Below are 17984 nucleotides of genomic sequence, written 5' to 3'. Positions count from 1 at the left end.
CAATGCCAGCATTTATGCTATCACGGCGATCATAGGAAACTGTTTTAATACCAAAGTGTTGTTTTGATAAGTACTCTATTTAGTTCATATGCATATGCTCATAGAACAGATTTACGAGACATTTCTAGTGTGGCAGTGCATTTCAAGCAGCATATTGGAGATCAACTTGTGGGTTTGGAGGATTAGAGGATGACACATTTCTGTAAGTGTTTTGAAGAGGAATGGCCTCATTGAAAAATAGAGCAAATTAATTAAACAAGTACAAGCTGCTGTGGGGACAGGCACAGCAAAGACATGTACAGTAAGTGTTAGAAATGGGGTTTCTGGTTGGCAAGGGTATGCACCTAAGCCAGGCAGAACCTACCCACTCTAGTCAGGGCAAGGGAGTTACGCGTCCAAGATAAGCTCTGCTTACTCCCCTGGTAGCTTGGCACTAGCAGTCAGACCTATCCCAGAGGCAATGTGTAGTGCGCTTGCACAACACACACAACACACGTGACGCACTATCCCACCACAAAGGAAACACAACACCAAGTTACATAAAAATATACTGTATTGTACACAACGCAATTATTAGACCAAACACGACATGTCAGTAACATCCTGCTACCTTGTCAGACTGTTACACATTAGTTACTCTGCAGAACCAGCAGTAGTCACATATAATACACAGGTTACTTATTATTCTGCAACATAAGCAGTAGTCAGGAATTGAATTACAAAATAAACGCGCTTGTCATAAAAGTATCAAAAATGTCTATACCAAGAGCATCATAAAACCTATGGCAAGCATAGTGATATTTGCATTTTGACCACTGACTTCGTGTCGCACCACTTTGCACTTGGCTTAGCTGCACACCGTCACATTAATGGTCACCAGTTACAGACTCCATTTTGTATTCAGCTTAGCCTTAGCTTCAATGCTTTACTGCCACGTTAGAGGTGCGAGTAGTTTTCCGCACAAACATGTTATGCAACATGTTTCCTATTTCTGCATGTTCTCTTTCTCACCGAAGAGCTAGGACATAATATGGAGGAGTTAGTCAGTCAGTATGATAAGGATTTGACGGTTTGACTTTGGGAGGGATGCCATGGGATTTTGGCCAATTCCCAACGTGTTTCTTTCAGAGCTTACCTAAAATAGCCAGCATTTTTTAATACTTCTTAATGGGAGGGATTTTCCAGAAAGCTCCTTCTCCGGTTTTTAAAGATATAAAAGATTACTCTGATCGACAGTAGAAGATTCAGAGACCTCAATCAGGATTCAGACGTCGGATGCCTGATATAGATTTCCCGTGAGGGCGGAGATCTCTCTTTCTCACAGTCAAACGGGGTCATTGGCTTGCTGGCAGGAGAAAGATGAAGCACCTGACATGCCCTACGATGCATTTTTATTAATTATTTGCTTTGCATTGTGTATGAATATATATACGTATCTCAATATCAGCGTTTGTATTCTTGCATGCATATATTTGCTGTCTATAGATTGACATTCCTTATATATGGTCTTAATTCATTGTTGCACATTTTAAAGGTACACTTTTTTGCTATTCAAGCCTTCCTTCACGAACCTTGCAAAAAACTATAATAAATATCTTCTTCAGATTAAGAAGTGCATTCCAGAGACACTTTTCGTATCCTTTCAGTGTGTATATTTTGGCTCAGTCAAAAGTAAAGCAAAACAGCAAGTGAAAAGCACATATTAGTATGTCAAGCCCATAAAAGGGACACTGGCACATATGTAGCACATCATCAGAAGTCCAGGAAAACATAGCCTACAATGTCCTTGCAGGAACATTTAGAGAGTATATGGTTATGCAAAGTACCTGCAGTCATGATGAAGACAGCACTCTGTGTCCCCAGAAGATCGCGAAAAGGGGGTCCCTAAGTGTGAAAATGTGGGCCACGGATTGATCCTGGGGGAGGGGGCGGCACGCACCTCCTCCGGTTTTTAGAATGGGCTCCTCCTGGGACCCGCGATCTCCGGGGGCCCCCGGGCCTCACCTGGACCTCCGACCGGGGGGGCAAAAGCCAACAAACAACAAGGGCCACAGTAGGGGCCGCCCACTTCTCACAGGGGCCCACAACAAAGTGGGAGAACTGTGCCAGGCAGGGAGCCTCAGGTGAGGCTTCAACCCCGCCTGTGTCCTCCTTTCACTCTCTGGTGGGGCAGGGGGAGCCTCAGATGAGGCTTCCTGCCGGCAGTCAGGTCTGCAGCAAGGGACTCTGGTGGGACAGGGAGCCTCCGATTAGGCATCCTTCCCCACCCGTCTCCCTCTGCACACAACAGGCTCCAGAAGCGAGCGGGCACCAAAACATTGCCTGCTTGTGCCGAGGAGCGTGCTTCGCCCCGGGGGCACAATAGGAGCACTCTTGCTCCTTATCTTGAATCAAGGGTGCCCCAGGGGTTCCAGGGGCAGTGCACCCCTCGCGCTTTGAAGAAACAACCCGCCCGGGCTGTGGTGGTGAATTTCGGCAGTGATCAAAAACATGCACTTTACCAAGCGCAACACCCAGGTTGCAGCGGTAAATCCTGGTAGCAGAAAAGCACTTTTAAGCTCTGGGGGCAGATCTAGGCCACCAGATTGCGCTTTGAGAGCACTTTCTAAATCAATAGATGAGCTCTCCACCAGGCGCTACATTCATGTTGCAGGGGTCCAGGGCCATGGCACCCAGTCCCTGGGAGACAATAATAAGAGAAAGGAGCACAGGATGCAGGTCCCAGCAGCAGGCCAGCATGAGGTGGATGCATGCAAGTGGCAACTCCTCCAGGTGACCTACAACCAAACAACCCTATTGTGTGAGGCCAGGGCACAGCCTTTACAAATGTAGGTGTGCCCCACCTCTCTTCTCTCAGCCCAGGAAGACTATTGAGAACAAAGATGCACCTCTGTGACACCGCCACCCTCCTTGTGCACAGGTTGTCTGAAAAGTATTCACCAAGCCCAACTTTCACTCTGCCCAGACATGGATTGGAGTAAAGCTGCAAAATACCAGAGTCATAAGCACAGAGAAATGCTAACTTTCTAGAAGTGGCATTTCTGTAATAGTAATAAAAAAAATTATACTTACACCAGTAAGCAGCAGTTCTCACTACTATTACAAACATACCAAACATGCCTACGCTACCCCTCATAAATCAGACAATACCCCTATGCATAGGGCAGGGCATTTCCAATGCAATCCTATGATAAGGCAGCACTCACAGCAGTGAGAAACCAGATAGGCTGGTTGTCAGTACCAGTACAGGCCACGTTACCTGGCACATTATTGCCTTCTACATACATAGCACCCTACCCATTGGGCTAGGTAGGGCCTACTTTAGGGGTGACTTACATGTAGTAAAAGGGGAGTTCTGGGCATGGCAAGTAAATTTAGATGCCAGGTCCCTGAGGCAGAAAACTGGGCACACAGGCCCTGCACTAGCAGGCCTGAGACAGGTTTGATAGGCTACTAAAGTGGGTGGCGTAAGCAGCGCTGCAGGCCCACTAGTAGAATTTAATTTACAGGCCCTTGGTATAGAGATACCACTGTACCAGGGACTTACAGGTAAATTAATTATGCCAAATAGGTAAAAGCCAATCATACCAACTTTAGAAGGTAGAGCACCTGCAGTTTAGTACTGATCAGCAGTGATGAAGCGCTCAGAGTCCTAGAGCCATCAGCAACGAAGGAGGCAAAAAGTCAGGGGATGAACCTGCCACAAGGGCCAGGTCCAACAGTAAGGGAACAAAGCTTTTCTAGCAAACAGAAATACCTTGACAATGGCTGGGGAACCATTACAAGAAAAATGAATTATGTAGCAGTGAATGCTTCAGTTGTGGAAATGATAATCTAAAAGTAAGGGTTACAACAAGAGATTTAGATTATTGACAAAACATGTGAAATATACAAGGAGTTGAGTCACATAACACAAGCTTTAGAATGAGTAATTTAAGGATAAACGTCTGTTATAAGGTTGTGAGATGTAACCACTTTTGTCACCGAAGCTAGGAATGTAGGAGTGGTCCTAGGAAAGCAGTACTCAAAGCGCTGAAATTCACACTTCTCTACTACAACTCTTATCTTCAGAATGTATTTGCTCCAACTTTGACTCATGCAGTCTCATAACAGCATCTATTGAGGAATTCAAAACCAGAATTTACAATTTGTTTATTCTAGAATCTAGCTCTCATAGGTACTTATCATTTTGTGCCTTCTGAACCACCATTTGATTTAAGTACACCGGCTGTAAAGCTTACATGAGTTCCAAACTAGACCGAGAACATGGACAATGCACGGTATCGCAGAATGGGTTATAGAAGAGCTCTTGCTCACAAGGAAAAAAACAATTAGATAGGCTACATGGGATTTTCTACTAGCGGCTACTAAGGACACACATGCACTTTGACAAGTCAATCTTACTCTTTTTTTTTTTTAGGAATTCCACCAACTTGACAGATGTGTATTCCCCCTGATAGATGGATGCATTTTACTGAGGAGTGCCCAACATAATTTCCGTGCCTCAAGCCAGATCAGAAAGGCGTGTATGGAGATAAATCCTTAGATCTTTCTGTTGAGCATTCATAAGTGGTAGCTGCAATTAACAGGTGCTCTTAGGACTTCGTGGGATATCTGTTGACCTGTTTAGGAATATCAATCTTTGGGCCAGTCTGGTTTCAAAAGCTAAGATAAACTTCAAATTGTGGAGTGCTACAGTCATGGCCTGCTCGATTATCATGCCAATATTCAAGAAGTGAGACAAACGTGAGCCTAGATGCTACTGCCTTATCTCATATTGACTATTGCTAAAATTGCTGGTAGAATCCTCTTGGATCGATTTGAGGAATGGGTCTAGGAAGAACATTTTTTCTGAACTCAAGTTCAGAGTTTGAGCAGAACTGGGCACCATACATCAATGTTTTATCCTATCCCTAGGCAATAAGGCAGGGTCAACTCACCTGTCACTGAAGAGATGTCTTGCCCATGTTGTTGAATGGATCAGAAAGTTGACTGAAATGCAACTCCAATAAGACTGTAAATGAACCTGCCTATAAGACCAAATGTGCCAAAAATGCTACCTATAGTGCAGGTCTTTGTGGCTTTAATGACCAATCTGGTATTAAAAAAAAAACAGAGAACACGTTTTAGTAGACTTCTGGCAGGTCTATCCAGTACCTCAACCTATCTGGGGCATGTTGAGTTGGGTATTGTTTACATCGCAGACTTTATTAAAGTACATCCTGTCAACTTGTGGCTTTTATTTTGCGTCAACCTGGAAACCAGATTTAACCAAATAATCTAAACCGATTGCCTCAAACCAGACAAGGTTTCCAGGATCCATTGGCTAGGGTATGTTAGCCTGGTGTGCCTGAATTGTACAGCAACCTGGAAGGCATGACTGTACTGCAAGGCTGCAAAGGTTCGTTTTTGTGATATATGCAACAATATCAGAGAATGCATTGAACTGCCCAAAGTCACAGTAAGGACATATTTACTCCCAATGACAACACTAGTGACAGAACCATATTTCACATGGTTTATTATTTTACAGCACAAGTACTTCCTTACATCTTTTTGGCTTAACTCTGTGCACCTTCTGGTGGCCCATCGGGAAGCCAGGTTTTATCAAGAGTAAGCTTACTCTCCAACCTTGTGATGCAGATCGTTCCAGTCTATTCTGCACTTTACACTCTTTTCCAAGTTGTATTGCCTCCCCAGAAAGCATTTATTTATTTTTAAACCCACACTTAGAACATGGTGAATCTGCACTGTGAGCCTAGTGGATCTGCTACAGCGTCTACCTATCCTTGTTTGTCTAGCAGTAGCAAATTTTTTATAACAGTTTCTATGTTTTTTGTACAGAATTATTCAGTGTGTTTGGTGCTATGCATCTTATGTTTCTTTGGATTTTTTAATCAAACGAATAAAGAAAGACTAATTGAGTTCCAAACTATATGACTAGGAGTTGAATCCAAGATAATGTGATAGAACACATTGACTCTACTTTTTCCATCTGTAACTAACAGATTTTCCAAAGCTTTTTTTTTAAGAAGCATTGCACACACTATGACAATGCAAGCTGAAATTTTACATCTAATTTAATGGTGGTATATTCAGATTAGTGAGCCAACAAATATTTGGCATCATTATCCGAATCCTTAATAATCCAATCCAATAAAAATAATCTATTTTAGAAGAAATGCCCATATTGTTGGTGTGAAAGGTATACCCCTGTTGGAAAACCCCTTCTCTCTCTCCATACATCATAGAAACCACAATAATAAATGAGGCTAGCTAGAACCCTTCTAGCTTTAGAGGATCCATGTAAAGGGCAACCCACCCATCTAGAAAATTACCTAGAATGATATTAAAGTATGTGCCTCTGAGAAAATGTGCAAGAAAATTAAAATTACTATTTATCAAGATTATCTAGGGGAAAATGCTAATTATCCAAATAGGTTCATCTCGGATCATTCATCGTTATTTATGTCTAGTTTGCAGACAAATGTTCGAGTATGAATATAAACACATGGGGAGTCGTGGGTATTAAAAGACCTGTTAAATCAGGGATTTGTATCACATTTGAGCATTCACCACTCAAGTTTTTCGGCAAATTGGTGAAACAGCGAGCATAGGAGACATTCAATGTTGCAGTGAGCATGGTGTATATGTCCCAGATTTATGGCACAAAAACACAACAGGAGCGCAAAGATAAGAAACTAAGGGCCAGATGTAGCAAAGTTTTGCGAGTCGCAAATGGCCCGAATCGCTATTTGCGACTGTGCAAAATCGGAAATGGGATGCAAAAACCCCATTTCCGACTTGCAAAAAGTGATGTGAGCCGTTTGCGACTCGCAAAATTTGCGACCCCATTTTGCGACCCGCAAGTAGCAAGTCGCAATTTGCGAGTCGCAAACCATATGCAATAGCAACTCGCAAATTGCGACTAGTCGCAAAAAACCCATTTTGCACTTGCAATTTACCACTAACTCAGAGCAGGTGGTAAGCAGTACCAAAGTATAAAAGGAGACCCAGAAGCCATCTGGGTTACTCAAGATGGCGGAGATATACCTAATAGCAGTGAGGAGGAGAGTCCACGCAGCCCAGCAGAGGAGGAGGAGGGGCCACAGACAGGAGAAGATTTATAGAACAAGGCAGACCCTTTTTCAGCAAACTGAGGATGAGATAAATGACAAATACCGCCTTAGCAGCGCTGCCATACTAGAATTAATTGATTTACTTAAACCACAGCTAGAACACCAGACTCTGCGTGGCTGCGCCATCCCTACGCATGTGCAAGTGCTATGCTCACTGCACCTCTTGGCCTCAGGGAGCTATCAGGGGGTCATTGCTGTGGCAGGTGGGGTATCCCAAAGTGCAGTGTCAAGGTTCCTCAAGGCCTTCCTAGATGCCTTACTCACACACATGTCTCACTTCATATACCTACCAAGGAATGAGGCAGAAACAAACAGCACCAAGCTGGACTTTTACCGCATTGCCAACTTTCCCCATGTCATAGGATGTGTAGATGGGACACATATTCAAATATGCCCCCCTGGAAACCTGGAACATCTTTTCCGCAACAGAAAGTGTACCCACTCACTGAATATACAGGTTGTTTGTGACGCCCATTATGTCATCACTGACATTGTAGCTAAGTTTCCAGGCAGTACCCATGACTCCTACATTTTTAGGCATAGTGGGATACATCAATGCCTGGAACGTGGGGAGTTTGGAGATGGATACCTCATAGGTAGAGCTACATACACCTTGCAGACATACACACAGGTCACTGTGCACACCAACCAGGACTTTCTAACAGTGTACTTTTTGTGCCCAACAGGTGACAGTGCATATGCTCTAAGGCCACGGATTATGACTCCCTTTTTAACACCCAGCAATGAATGTGAGAGGCGATAGAACAATGCACATAAGAGGACCAGGAACCTAATAGAGCGCACTTTTGGACTCCTGAAAGCAAGATTCCGATGCCTCCACCGCAGTGGAGGTGCCCTCCAGTATACCCCCATTACAGCATTCAAAATTGTGGTCGCATGCGCCATCCTCCACAACATAGCCACCCGACGTGGGCTACCTCTCACCCCTGCAGACCCAGATCCTGATGATGAAGAGCAAGAGCAACCACATCAACATCATGGGGATCGGAGTATAACTAATCAAGGCAGACTGAGACGGGAACACATCGCAACACAATACTTTGGAAGACACGTGTCAATTCCAACCATACTCACCTATTGACCAAAAACACCATTTGTTAAGTGAAACAGAAAAACTATTTAATTAGTGCAGAAATAGAACTATATACAAGTAATGACTGTTCATGGGCATGTTAATGCAAACCATGCATGGGGCACATTGATCTCATGTGCCACATCAACAGGGCCAGGGTAATGTCTATGTCCTTCTGCGCCTCTTGCCAGCCTGGCTGGTCCCTGGTGCTTCTTCTGTGCTCTGCCTGGTACTCCGGAGCACCCTAGTGTCTGTGGCAGAGACACTGCTCACTGTAGAGCCCTCCTCACTGTCCTGGGGTGTTTCCCCTGTGCCCCTGGACAGATGCCGTGCCTCCATTAGGTCTATGACGTGTGTGAGACGTCCCAGGCCCCTAGCCACATCCCCTACAAAATGGCCCATTTCGACCTAGAGGCCAACTGTCCTCCTCGACAGGCCTGTGGTGTTGATAGCCAGCCTGCTGATGGATGTGGCCATCCTATCCAGTCTGTGCAGGAGCTGACGGTCCGTGCACCGCACACCCTCGGCCTGGGCCAGTAGTCCTGCCGCAAGATCCCTCATGGCCAGGGCAAGGTCCCCAGTGTTTGTGGCTATCGTGTTGATTCTTGAGTTAAGTTGCTGCATGCTGGCCTCATCGTTGCGGACAAAGCGGTGCAGCACACCACTAATCCTCCCTAAAATGTTGTTTTGTAGGCGCTGACCACGCAGCAGCTGTGCCTCACTGTGGCTGGGAGGTTGATGGCCGGACGCAGCCTTCAGCCCTGATCTTCTGGACCTGCGTCGCCTGCGCAGCAGTGGCTGCCCTGTGTTTTCCACTGTCTCACTCCTGCCTGTTGCTGGCGCAGCCTCCTGGGACACAGGTGCAGCAGGTGTGGATATTGCAGGGATGATGTTGGCCGTGCAGGTGGGAGTGCTGGCGGGTCCTGAGCTGTCCTCATGGGGCTGGCTGCTGTGAGTTGTGGTGGTGTCTTGTGGGAGACCTGTGGGACATGGGGAACACACTGTCAGTGTCTCCTATCTGTTGCACACTTCCAAATAAACATTTGCCTATGAACTGCCTACTTGACTACATTTCCCAGAATGCATCATTCTGGTGTTTGCTACCCTGAAATGGAGCTATCTTGGTTGAGCATGCCCCTGTCTACATGGTGGGTGGGGGTATGGCATTGATAGGGGTACAGGCATGTCACATGGTACTCACCGGTTGATGTGGTGGGCTCTGAGGTGTCCAGGTCCCCAAATCCGGATACTGCCTCCTGCTCCAGGGTTTCCTCCACCCTTTCTTCCAGGGGTGTGGGTGGTGGTACTGACGAAGGTCCCCCTCCTGTGCCTCTCATCTCCCGGAGCCTTTCAGCCACCCTCTCCTTGGTCTGGGAGCGGAGGTCATACCACCTTTTTTTAATTTCATCTATACTCCTGTGGCTCACCCCCAGGGAGTTAATTTTATCCTGGATGTCCTGCCACAGCTGTCGTTTGGTGGCTTCAGGCACATTGAGGACTGCCCTCCCAAATAATTTGTCATAGTGCTGACAGCATTCATCTGTCAGCACCTCCAGCTCCCTCTCTGAGAACTTCAGTTTTCTTTTCCTTGGAGTTCCTTCCATTGCAGCTGCTGTGTCTCCTGTGTGCAGTTCAGCAGTTAAAAAGGGTGTGGTCCTCCCTCCTCCCAGGTGTATTTGTAAACTTCCTGGCTGTGATGTCATCATCATGTGCCAGGAAGTGTTTCCAGAGTGTTCTGGAGTGGTTTCTGGAGTGTTCTGCAGCACCTGTAAGCAATTAACAAGCTAATCACAATTTGCGACACACACTCGCAAATTGCGAGTTCGTTTTTTGCACGGTTGCAAAACGCGACCTCGCAATCGGCGGACTCGCTCACTGCGTTGCGACTCCGGGTGCGAGTCGCTATTTCGGCACTGTTATTTTACCTGCATTTCGATTTGCGACTCGCATTTTGTGAGTCGCATCAACTCGCAAATTGCGAGTCGCAAATTTTTTGTTTGCTACATCTGGCCCTAAAACTTCAAATGATAGAGGGAGGTGTCTAGTGACCCGGATAAAATGTTGCAAATACCGCAAGTGAAAAGGCAAATAGAAGAAACTCAAAGCATTTACGCACTGCATATAGCCAGAGTCTGCATAGTGAGGGTGATCAGTCAGGCTTTAGCTTTTAAATAGAGAAAAAACACAAATTTTGAAAATAAGAGCTAAAACAGGTGAGGATCTGCTCTCAAAACCATCAATTAGGGATACTTTTATGGCCAACCTGTTATATTTACAGGCAGTCACATATAATGAATCTGGGTACAATAGTGAAATACCTTAGTCAAGCAAAATTGGTCAAAGTAACAGAAGATCACAGAGAAGATCTAGCAGTTCCGCTTACCAGATCAGAAGTCAGGGGCTGCTCCTCTGTTAGGGTGGAGGAGTGTTGCCCCCTCACCCCAGCAGCAAAAGCTGCAAAACTTTCACAACGAGGGGATAATAAACTGTGTTTATTATCCCCTCGTTGTGAAAGGGGTGGGGCATCTGGGGTGAGGAGCTGTGAGGGGGGAGTGCTCAACACAGTTGCCTGGGCTGGAAACAGCCTGCACAGGCTCCCAGACTGCCTGGGAGCGCCCAGCCAAGGTGCTCCCAACCAATCCTGATGCTGCTTTGAGCTGAGTCAGGATTGGCCACAGGCTGGGAGCCTGTGCCTGTGTGTGCAGCCAGGAGGGAAGAGGAATGTGGCGCGGGACCGTGCCAAAAAGGTAAGTGTTTTTTTTTTATTTAATTCAATTTTAGGTGCCCTGCCTGACCCCCACCCCCACGTGCTGCACCCTCTCCTTTTGAGCAAAGCGGGCCACAACTGTCAGAAGTACTAGATGCAGTAACAGATATGCAGACAGGCAAACCTCCTGGATGTGATGTCTTCCCAATGGACATCTATCAGAAAAGTTTTGGCACAATGGCAAACAAGTTAATGGAGGTATGTGAGGAAGTGAGGCAGCAGGCTATTTGCCACCAACTATGAGGAAAACATTGATCCCTTAAGTGGGCAGAGATCCCATAAAGATTTTGCCCTACTGACTACTTAGAATGCTGACGGCAGATATAAAATTAAGGTGTTAGCCAACAGGATCTCCAAGATGGTGGATACACTAGTCTATGCTGATCAGTGTGGTTTGTGCTAGGGAGCAGCACAATGCAGAATATAAGACGATTGACATAAATTATGTACTCCCAAGTATTAGAGGCTCATGGAGAATTGGTTTCCCTGTCCTAGATACTGAACGAGAATTTGAAACAGTTGTTTGGGATTATATGTGGGCAGTACTTCAAGTGATGCACTTTTGGTCAACTTTTTATCCTAATTAATGTATTATATACACAACACCAATGGACATGGAGCATTATAGTGTAGTAATTTGGAAAGGTTTGACACTGGAGAGAGGTACACAGCAAGGTTACCCTGTTTCTCCATTGTTATTCACTCTTTTAATTGTTCCTTTGGCATAGAGGTTTTGAGTGAGACTGTCTCAGGGAAGCCCAAGACAGAGGACAGTTCTTATAGTATCTGTGTACATTGATGATGCTGTAGTATACCTAATGGTTCCCTGGTGCTCCGTCCAGGTTCTGTCATGGGAACTGGATGAATTTGGAACAGAATCTTTTTGACATGTAAACCGGGTAAAATCCAAATTGTTTCTAATAGGAATGTTTTGAGAGCCAGATCCCTTCTCTTCACCAATAGTGGACATACATTGGGAATATCTAAGCTTTCAATACCTGGTTGTTAGATTTGTACTTAATGACAAAGCAGTTTGACCTTAACATGGGAAGAGACATTAATGGCCTCTGTATATCAACACATTTTTTTGGAATATGTGGACATTATTATGGGCAGAATCTTGGTGGCCAGATTGTCTTTGTGCAAAATACCTCTATGTTTTGCAGAATTCCATGAGTTCTATGCCAAAGAGGATATTTATATAGCTACACCCATTTATGTGTTTCTGTGAGCAGCCTTTTATGTGTTAGCAGAGTTAATCTCAAAACACTGAAGGTGCCCTGAGGAGTAAGGTGGACTGGAACTCTTGAACTTTTTCCTATACGGTCCTTCTATGCAGCTGCAACAGGATTTCAATTGGTTTGACAATGAAACAAACTGGGAAATAAATGTGTTGCAGGGTACTCTACTACAGAGTATGACTCAGGAGACATTGATTGACGGAAATAGTACTACAAGTGACTATCCCAACATTGCACGGCAGCTAGCCACTAGGCCTAGTTGGAGATCACAAAGTTCTGCTATGTGGAACTCCACAAAGTGACCAAAAACACTCCCCTGAAAGGGGATCTGCAAGCGTAATGCATTAGGTTGTGCTGATTGTTCGTGCCAGGTGTTTGTCCAGTGCTGTAAAAATCAGTGTGAATGTCAACACATTTAGTGCAAAAAGGGGCCACTTCTTTACTGCCACTCAAGTAGGTTTTCTACTCTATCAGTAACTTCTTCAGCATGAACAGAAGATTTCTCGGTACAAGCGATAGTGGCCATCTTCGACGCCCAGGTTGAGAAATCTTGCAGGGACATTGTCTGGAGTAAGATTTTCCCTGCATGAGCTTGCCAACTAAATACTGGTGAGCACGAAAGAGGAAAAACTCCAGCCACTAAGCAGAGCGGGAAAAACTCTGCGATCGGAGTTCACCTCCCACCCCTAGTAGCCACACTTGGAAAAAACAATGCAAACATTCTGAAGCCGCTGCAGTTAATTCTTAAGCCTTTTAGGAATAAGATCTAGAGTGGTGGCGAGGTGGTTGTGAAACTGAGGGTGATGTTTATGTCAATAATCGATTTATTACATTTGAAGCACGAGCGTTATTTAGGGTCAGGATGGACAGTTCTTACAATATGCACATTCCCATGTACGGTGCAAGGAATTTGGACAGCATCACCTTAATGCCCTGATGCTGCCACTATAAGGGACACAATTAAAATAATCCTAAATTCAGTGTGATACTGGAAATTGGATACTATCCTTTATTCCTTTCTAACACACGAGAAACAGGAACAGGGAGTTGGAGCCATCGAGCGCAGAACTGTGGCTGACTGATGAACTGACCGAAGCAGAATGAAAAAAGGCCTTCAGGCAGATACAAGTGGTCTCGGCTATGCTACCCAGCTCCATTACTTGAAGAAAACCTACCAAATGCCACAACAGCTATCTAATATAATATTGGGAGACATCTCTGCGTGCAAGATGGAGAGATGAAAGTAACACTTATGCACATTGGGCCCTATTCACAAAGGTAAACTTAGCCTTCTGGTTTAAACTTAGAACTAATGTCTAACTTTACTAATAGCTGTGTTTTTATGTCGTTCTGCTATTATTTTTGCTGTGCTACTATTATAAGGTGTTGTATTGCAGAGGTATTAATTTACTTTAACTCCCATCTTTCTATCTGACTGTGTACAATATTCTTGTCACACTGACATGCCCAGGTATCTGCTTTCATAATTCGGTAGTTAGAGGAGTTTGCACCTAGCACTTCCTCACCTACCACCAAGGACACGTTAGAGTGTCCGCCATCGGTATTTTGAACAAGCACTCCTGTGTAAACTTAAAATCTGGTTGATATCTTGGGCCATAGTGTGCCGAATGAACCATTGAAGCCAAGAGAGAATATGTAGCGCTTATTGTAAATAGCATGAAAGTTACCAGAGAAGGGAATACTTGAGTGAGAAAGAAATGGCAGATGTGGCACTAAAGTAAAGCAAAGATTGATGTACGCTTAAAGCTCAAGCGACGTTGACATGAGATGAGGACTCTAGGGATGGTTTAAATACATTGCAGTAGTTATGTAATTCGATAAATTACTGCAGCGCTGTTGTGGTATTACAATCAAAGTTTATAATATCAAACATCACATTTCAAAAATACAACTACTTATTCTGTTTTAGTTAAAAAAAGGTCCAGAAATCGGTCTGTCCCCAATTGCAACAATACCGCTTTATATGAACAGAGGTCTCACAGTTCTAGATGCTAAACACTGCACTGCTGGGGGTTCCAAACAGCCATTATAGAAAGTTGCCAAAGCAGCACCCGGGGAAGCATCTGCAGGGCTCCTGTTTGGTATTAAAAGTTCTCCTCCAGATGTATCATCAACAGCAACAAACAAGTGACACCAGGTGAATGACTGCTGTTATTTAGAACTAGGTGCTGAGCAACTAAATGAAATCACTGGAAGATAATTAGTGCAAAGTCCCAGGTGTTTCAGTGAGCAATACTAAGTGTAATTAAAAAGTGCAAGAAGAAGCAGTAACCGCCGAGAACACAATTCCCAGGATAAAGTGAATGGCGTAAAGAATTCTGCAGATAGAATTAAATAGGAGAGATGTGCAGAGCCCGTGTGGGACTATTCGATTTTTGTGGCTGCCATTTCAATAAGTCATAAGATAAGTGCCAGTTCAATGCACACCAATATTAGCATGTCAGTTTTACTATCACATGACCATAATATTTCGGTTGATTAGTTAGCATTTACATTTAAGTGGTTCAGAGGCAGAAGAGTCACAATATATAACTGAGCTATCACTGTGACTATAGTGTGGTTTTAAAGGTCTGTTTGTAACAGTCATTAGAACATAGCTAAACAAACTGAAGATCCTCCTCTGAACAAAGTATCAACATTAAGATTTTCGATTTTCTGTTATGTATTTTATTCCACGTAGAAGTACAAATCCCTTTTTATTTATAATGTGGGAATTTGAAGATCGCAAGCACGATGGATATCAATCTATAAATCACAGAGTCTGCAATAAAAGATCAAAAGGAATGACACTAGTATGTATATATAAATATGTACCAATAAATCATAAGCCAAAACTACCAAACATCAATATATTTCAGTCTATCAAAAAATTGTTCATGCAAGCTTACATCAGAAAAATATATTTTAATGCACATGATGGAAAAAATGTACAGATTCACATTTGAGTGGATAAGTGTTATTGTAGACAAATTGCATTCATGATAAGTTGTCCCAGTATAGCCAGTAGTGCAGTGGAGGAGTTGTGGGAATCCACAGCTGGAAGTTGCCTCACTGGATGTGGTAATTTCCAAATGTGCTCGGTAGTGATGCAAAGGTTTCATCCACATATGAAACACCTTATGATAATTCAGAATTAAATATAAGTCAAAAGGTTCATATGTATTACATTGGAGTGAAGAAATATTCTCCATAGGTTTATGAGTAACGGATGAGGAGATGAGGAGCTGGTGGAATCCACAGCTGGAAGTTGTCTCAAAATGGACGCACTTTCCAAATGTGCTTGGTAGTGATGCAAAGGTTTTATCCACATATGAAACATCTCGTAATAATTCAGAATTGAATCTAGAGTCAAAGGGGTCATATTTATTACATTGGAGTGAAGAAATAATCTCCATAAGATAATGAGTAGCGAATGAGATGTGGGAATCCACAGCTGGAAGTTGTCTCAAACTGGGCGCAATAATTTCCAAATGTGCTTGGTAGAGATGCAAAGGTTTTATCCACATATGAAATATCTTATAATAATTCAGAATTAAATATGGAGTCAAAAGGGTCATATTTTGTTACATTGGAGTGAAGAAATAAATGAGATGAGGACATGAGGAGATGGGAGAATCCAGAGCTGGAAGTTGTCTCAAACTGGATGCAGTAATTTCCAAACGTGTTCGGTAGTAATGCAAAGGTTTTATCCACAAATGAAACAACTTATAATAATTCACAATTGAATATGGAGTCAAAAGGGTCATATTTATTACATTAGAGTGAAGAAATAATGGAGATGAGGAAATCCACAGTTGGAAGTTGTCTCAACAGACGTGGTAATTTCCAAATGTGCTAGGTAGTGATGCAAAGAGTTTATTCCCATATGAAAAACATCTTATAATAATTGAGAATTGAATATGGAATCAAAAGGGTTATACTTATCACATTGGAGTGAAGAAATAATGGAGATGAGGAGATGAGGGAATCTACAGGTGGAAGTTGTCTCAAACTGGACGTGGTAATGCAAAGGTTTTATCCACATTGGAAACATCTTATAATAATTCAGAAGTGAATTTGTAGTCAAAAGGGTTATATTTATTACATTTGATTGAAGAAATATTGGAGATGAGGAAATGAGTGAATAAACAGGTGGAAGTTGTCTCAAACCGGACGCGATAATTTACAAATGTGCTCGATAGTGATTCAAAGGTTTTATCCACATATGAAACATCATATAATAATTCAGAACTGAATATTGAGCCAAAAGGGTCATATTTATTACATTGGAGTGAAGAAATAATCTTCATAAGATTTTGAGTAATGGATGAAGAGATGAGGAGATGTGGGTGTCCAAAGCTGGAAGTTGTCTCAAACTGGACCCAGTAACTTCCAAATGTGCTCGGTAGTGATGCAAAGGTTTTATCCACATATGAAACATCTTATAATAAATCAGAATTGAATATGGAGTCAAAAGGGTCATATTTATTACAATGAAGTAGAGAAATAATTTCCATAAACTTATGAGTAACAGATGTGGATATATCAGAATCCACAGCTGGAAGTTGTCTCAAACTGGACGCATTACTTTCCAAATATGCTCGGTAGTGATGCAAAGGTTTTATCCACATATGAAACATCTTATAATAATTCAGAATTGAAATGTAGTCAAAAGGGTAGTATTTATTACATTGGAGTGAAGAAATAAATGAAATGAGGAGATGAGGGAATCCACAGCTGGAAGTAGTCTCACACTGGACGCTGTAATTTCCAAATGTGCTCAGTAGTGATGCAAAGGTTTTATCCACAAATGAAATAGCTTATAATAATTCAAAATTGGGTATGGATTCAAAAGGGTCATATTTAATACATTGGAGAGAAGAAATAATGGAGAAGAGGAGATGAGGAGATAAGGAGATGAGGGAATCCACAGCTGGAAGTTGTCTCAAGCCAGACGTGGTCATTTCCAAATGTGCTAGGTAGTGATGCAAAGGTTTTATCCACATTGGAAACATCTTATAATAATTCAGAAGTGAATTTTGAGTTAAAAGGGTCATATTTATTACAATAGAGTGAAGAAATAATGGAGATGAGTGATAAACAACTGGAAGTTGTCTCAAACCGGACGCTCTAATTTCCAAATGTGCTCAATAGTGATGCAAAGGTTTTATCAACATATGAAACATCTTATAATAATTCAGAATTGAATATGGAATCAAAAGGGGCATATTTCTTGCATTGGAGTGAAGAAATAATGGAGATGAGGATATGAGGGAATCCTCACCTGGAAGTTGTCTCAAACTGGATGCTGTAGTTTCCAAATATACTCGGTAGTGATGCAAAGATTTTATTCCCATATGAAACATCTTATAATAATTCAGAATTCAATATAGAGTCAAAAGGGTCATATTTATTACACTGGAGGGAAGAAATAATGGAGATAAGGAGGTCCACAGCTGGAAGTTGTCTCAAACTGGATGCTGTAGTTTCCAAATATGCTCGGTAGTGATGCAAAGATTTTATTCCCATATGAAACATCTTATAATAATTCAGAATTGAATATGGAGTCACAACGGTCATATTTATTACATTGGAGTGAAGAAATAATTGAGATGACAAGATCCACAGATGGCAGTTGTCTCAAACAAGACGCGGTAATTTCCAAATGTGTTTGATAGTGATGCAAACGTTTTAGCCACATATGAAATATATTATAATAATTCAGAATTGAATATGGAGTGAAA

Source organism: Pleurodeles waltl, chromosome 8 (genome assembly GCF_031143425.1).
Source record: "Pleurodeles waltl isolate 20211129_DDA chromosome 8, aPleWal1.hap1.20221129, whole genome shotgun sequence".
In the NCBI taxonomy this organism is placed as follows: domain Eukaryota; kingdom Metazoa; phylum Chordata; class Amphibia; order Caudata; family Salamandridae; genus Pleurodeles; species Pleurodeles waltl.
Note: the sequence above shows the minus strand (reverse complement) of the source record.